Raw genomic sequence first — 5,618 nt, 5'->3', positions numbered from 1 at the left:
AGGCCCCTCTTCCTGCACTCTGTTGCAGACCTCCCATCTCAGACTCCCTGCTTCCTTCTCCAGACACTCCTTATCTCTCTGTGCCCTCCTTTATGCACTGACAGGGTTCCTGAGCTCCTTCCTGTGTGGAAAATGTGGTCTCTTCTATGACTGAGCTGGGGACGGGTAACTGGAGAGAGCTGGGGGAAGGGGGTAGACCCCAGAACATCACTGGAGAAATCAATAAAGTCACCTTTATGAAGGAGGAAAAAAGGATCAAGAATACAGTACTATGGGCCAGGCGCGGTGGCTCACACCTGTAATCCCAGCACTTTAGGAGGCTGAGGCAGGCGGATCACCTGAGGCCAGGAGTTTGAGATCAGCCAGGCCAACATGGCAAAACTCCGTCTCTACTAAAAATACAAAAATTAATCAGGCTTAGGGGCACACGCCTGTAATCCCAACTACTCAGGAGGCTGAGGCAGGAGAATCGCCTGAACCTGGGAGGCAGAGATTGCAGTGAGGCGAGACTGTGCCACTGCACTCCAGCCTGCGCAACAAAGAGAGAGTCTGTCTCAAAAAAAAAAAAAAAAAAAAAGAATAAAGTACTATGAGCCCAAGAGGATTATGTATCAGAGTTTTTCTGGAATTCATGTATATAAGTTTCATTTTATTTCAATTCTTTATAAAACAAATCAAGCAAAAAAGTCTAGAAAAGACATCATGGGCCGGGCACCGTGGCTCATGCCTGTAATCCCAGCACTTTGGGAGGCTGAGACAGGCGGATCACCTGAGGTCAGGAGTTCAAGACCAGCCTGACCAACATGGAGAAACCCGTCTTTACTAAAAATACAAAAATTAGCCAGGCTTGGTTGCGCATGCCTGTAATCCCAGCTACTCGGGAGGCTGAGGCAGGAGAATCACTTGAACCTGGGAGACAGAGGTTGCGGTGAGCCGAGATCTCTCTATTGCATTCCAGCCTGGGTGAAAAGAGCGAAACTCCGTCTTATAGAAAAAGAAAGAAAGAAAATACATTAGGTAGGCCGGGCGTGGTGGCTCACGCCTGCAATCCCAGCACTTTGGGAGGCCGAGATGGGCAGATCACGAGGTCAGGAGATCGAGACCATCCTGGCTAACACGGTGAAACCCCATCACTACTAAAAATACAAAAAATTAGCCAGGCGTGGTGGCAGGCACCTGTAGTCCCAGCTACTCGGGAGGCTGAGGCAGGAGAATGGCGTGCACCCAGGAGGCGGAGCTTGCAGTGAGCCGAGATTGAGCCACTGCACTCCAGCCTGGACGACAGAGCGAGACTCCATCTCAAAAAAAAAAAAGAAAGAAAGAAAGAGAATACATTAGGTAATATAATGAACACCCACTCAGTCTAAAATAAAACATTTCTAAACACAATAGACTCCCCTCCCTACCACATTCCCAGTACAATATCTTTAATTTAGCATTTGTCATTCTCTTTTATGTATTTATACTTTTCCTACACAAGTATCTATTTCTTAACAAAAGATAATATTGTTTGGCATGATTTTTGACTTTACAGAAGTTGTATAATACTGTATATGTCCTTCCAAGCTTATTTTTCTCACTCAAGTTTTCTTTGGTGGGAAGGGGGGGTTTGTTTGTTTGCTTTCTGAAAATTCCTAAGTCTTATCACTCAAGTTTAATATTTATTTAGGTTAATACACATAATTTTAATTCACTCATTTTATCTGCTATATAGTGTTCCACGATATGAATATGTAATTTTTCATTGTGTATCATACTGATGAGCATTTTTTTTTTTTTGAGACAGAGTCTCGCTCTGTCACCCAGGCTAGAGTGCAGTAGTGAGATCTCAGCTCACTGCAAGCTCCGCCTCCCAGGTTCACACCATTCTCCTGCCTCAGCCTCCCAAGTAGCTGGGACTACAGGCACCTGCCACCACACCCAGCTAATTTTTTGCATTTTTAGTAGAGACGGAGTTTCACCATGTTAGCCTGGACGGTCTCAATCTCCTGACCTCGTGATCCGCCCGCCTCGGCCTCCCAAAGTGCTGGGGTTACAGGCGTGAGCCACCACGCCCGGCCTTGATGAGCATTTAAATTGTTACCCCATCTGTTCTATTACCATCAATGCCAAAATGAACCCCAAATCTGACTCCTTGTGTTGATATGCAAGTATTTCTCTAGGCCAGTGGCCCTCAAATTTTAGAAAGCATCAGAATCACCTGAGAGTTTTATTAAACAATAGACCGTTGAATCCCACCCCCAGAGTTTCTAATTCATTTCTAACAAGTCCTTAAGCGATGTTGATGCTGTTGGCCTGAAGAACACACTTTAGAACAACTGCCCTAGGATGTTCATCCTGGAGTAAAATTGCTATCAAATAATTGTGCATCTTCAACTTTACTAAATGATGCCAAATTGCTCTGCAAAGGAATTTTAATGATGTGCTCTCCCAAAGAAGTCAGTTCCCTTTCTCATGTCTGAAACCACCTTTGCACAGTTGTGACTGAGACAGTGAAAGAGATCTAACTTAATCGACTTCATCTTGCTTCTAACCTCCAAGCTGTCCTTGTTCATTCCTGGGCATAAGCTGAACTAACTTTGGGAGAAACTTAGTTTATAGTTTATAGTTTGGAACAAGGACGATAACAGCCCTTTCCCAAAGCAGACCTCCTTCTTGCCTGGGGACTAGACTACCTCTGTAAGAGTAACATTAGCCACAAGATTAGAAATTATGGTTTTGGAGTCATGCAGCTGGAGGCTACAAGATTCTAAGATTCTGACCCTCCCTAAACTGCTCCTAAGATCAGTACTTGAGATATTTTGCAGACCCTGCACTTGATGCATCAGCTGGCACCACCCAGATCAATAAACTGGCTCACCTGATCTTGTGGCCCCCACCCAGCAACTGAGTCAGCTCCAGATGACAGCTTTGACTCCTTATGATTTCATCCTTGACCAATCAGCACTCCTGGCTTACTGGCTTCCCCCCACCAAGTTGTCCTTAAAAACTCTGCTCCTCAAATGCTCAGGAAGACAGATTTGAATTAATAATAAAACTCCAGTCTCTCGCACAACCAGTTCTGCCTAAATTACTCTTTCTCTATTGCAGTTGCCCTGTCTTGAGAAATCGGCTCTGTCTAGGCAGTGGGCAAGGTCCACACCACATTTGATGTCATAACACTTCAAAAGTGTTGCCAATCCAAAGAATACGGAATTGTATTTCACTGTGGTTTCCATTTGAAATTCCCTGTTACTAATGGGATTGAGCATCTTTTCATATGGCTGTAGCCATTCAGGCTAAATTATACTGTCTCTTATCTGTTCATTCCTTTGCCTATTTGCTATTAGGGTGTTTGACTTTAATTTATTTCAAAAGACAAAATTACAGGCTGGGCACAGTGGCTCAGGCCTGTAATCCTAGCACTTTGGGAGGCCGAGGCAGGTGGGTAACCTGAAGTCAGTTTGATACCAGGCTGGCCAACCTGGTGAAACCCCGTATCTACTAAAAATACAAAAATTAGCCGAGTGTGGTGGCAGGTGCCTATATTCCCAGCTACTTGGAAGGCTGAGGCAAGAGAATTGCTTGAACCTGGCAGGAGCAGAGGTTACAGTGAGCCGAGATCGCACTACTTCACTCCAGCCTGGGTGACAGAGTGAAACTCCGTCTCAGAACAAACCAAAAAAAAGACAAAATTACAAAAAGTTTAGTTTAAAAATCCAATTGGCTTTTATTTGTGATTGTAGAATGAGGCAACACCTCACTCTATGAAATAGAGTGGGTGTTCTGGTAGACAGAGCAGAGGAGGTTGGCTTTGTAGGCCAAAAAGGGCTGAAGAAAACAGAAACAGAGACCAAAAGGTAAATTGGCCATTTCATAGTTACTTTCCTTCTAGGGTTAAAAACAGAGGGGACTGGCCAGGGGCGGTGGCTCACCCCTGTAATCCCAGCACTTTGGGAGGCCAAGGTGGGTGGATCACAATGTCAGGAGATCGAGACCAAACTGGCCAACATGGTGAAACTCCGTCTCTACTAAAAATACAAAAATTAGCTGGGCATGGTGACACGCGCCTGTAGTCCCAGCTACTCGGGAGGCTGAGGCAGGAGAATCGCTTGAACCCAGAAGGTGGAGGTTGCAGTGAGCTGAGATCATGCCACTGCTGCCACTGCACTCCAGCCTGGGCAACAGAGTGAGACTCAGTCTCAAAAAAAAATTTAAAAAAAAAAAAAAAAAACCAGAGGGGACTTCCTTATTATGCCGACTCAGGTTGACTGGAATCCCCGTGTTTTAGAAAACTGGCCTATTTCAAAGTTTGGTTTGATTACGTGGCACTTAGCATAAGTGACTTCATTCTGGTTTGGGCTGCTGGGGCCTAGGGCAGGAGGCTATCCCAAAACAATGGCCTCCTATAAACCTTACTTAACACTTATATAGTTATAATTACTAAACCATCATCTTTAGAACATAATGAGGAAAGGCTGGGTGCAGTGACTCACACCTGTAATCCCAGCACTTTGAGAGGCTGAGGTGCGTGGATCACCTGAGGTCAAGAGTTCGAGACCAGCCTGGACAACATGGTGAAACCCCGTCTTTACTAAAAATACAAAAATTAGCCATGCGTGGTGGTACATGCCTGTAATCCCAGCTACTTGGGAGGCTGAGGCAGGAGGATTGCTTGAACCCAGGAGGCAGAGGTTGCAATGAGCCTAGATTGTGCCATTGCACTCCAGCCTGGGCTTCAGAGAGAGACTGTCTCAAAAAAAAAAAAAAGAAAGAAAGAAAGAAAAAAGAAAAAAGAACATAATGAGGAAAATGCATGTCTAGCACATTTTTCAGAAAATTCAAGATATACATTTATACTGAATTTACTATAATACAGAAATTTTTGTGTTCTGTTAAACTAAAAGGGCAAAGCTGAGGCAGACTTTAGAGAGTTAATTTGGGCCAAGGTTGAGGACTGCAGCATGGGACATACTTCCAGCTTGCTTTGGAGAGTACTCTGGGAAACAAAGGAGAGGCTCAAACCCACGTATCAGGAGGGTGCAATTACTAAAGTTGTTTGTCAGGAAGTCTCCTTGGTTTACAGAAATAACATTGGTTAGCGATCGGCTATCCATTGTTGAACTACAGTCTAGCGCCCCGCATAGCAAGTGGCTTCAAGAGGGGAGTGACTGCTGTTACAGTTTAAATGCCTCTCTGGGCCTGGATAATTTAAAGAAGCTTGCCTTCCTCAGATTAAAAGATGTTTTTTTCTTTCTCAGTTATAGTAGGAGAAAAAAGAATACAAAATTATACATGTACCACAATATACAAACTAAAATTCCAAAACACTATCCTTAGAAAAGAGACTAAAAGGAAATATACTATTATTGCATGAGCAGTTTAGAGATAGATTTCTTATTTTATGGCTTTAAGTGTGTATACTTTCTTCCAATTTTCTATATTTTCAGTTCTTTTATAAAATAATGCAGTTTCATATTCCATGGAGATTCAGTGCCAAGCTAATACAAAAAACAAAAATCATGTGTGCAATATTACCCCAAACATCCCTTAAATTGGGCCGTCTCAGCCAGGCACGGTGGATCATGCCTGTAATCCCAGCACTTTGGGAGGCCAAGGCAGGCAGATCACCTGAGGTC

Source organism: Gorilla gorilla, chromosome 19, assembly GCF_029281585.2.
Source record: "Gorilla gorilla gorilla isolate KB3781 chromosome 19, NHGRI_mGorGor1-v2.1_pri, whole genome shotgun sequence".
NCBI classification, from domain to species: Eukaryota; Metazoa; Chordata; class Mammalia; order Primates; family Hominidae; genus Gorilla; species Gorilla gorilla.
The sequence above is the reverse complement of the archived record's forward strand: the minus strand, read 5'-3'. Positions refer to the sequence as shown.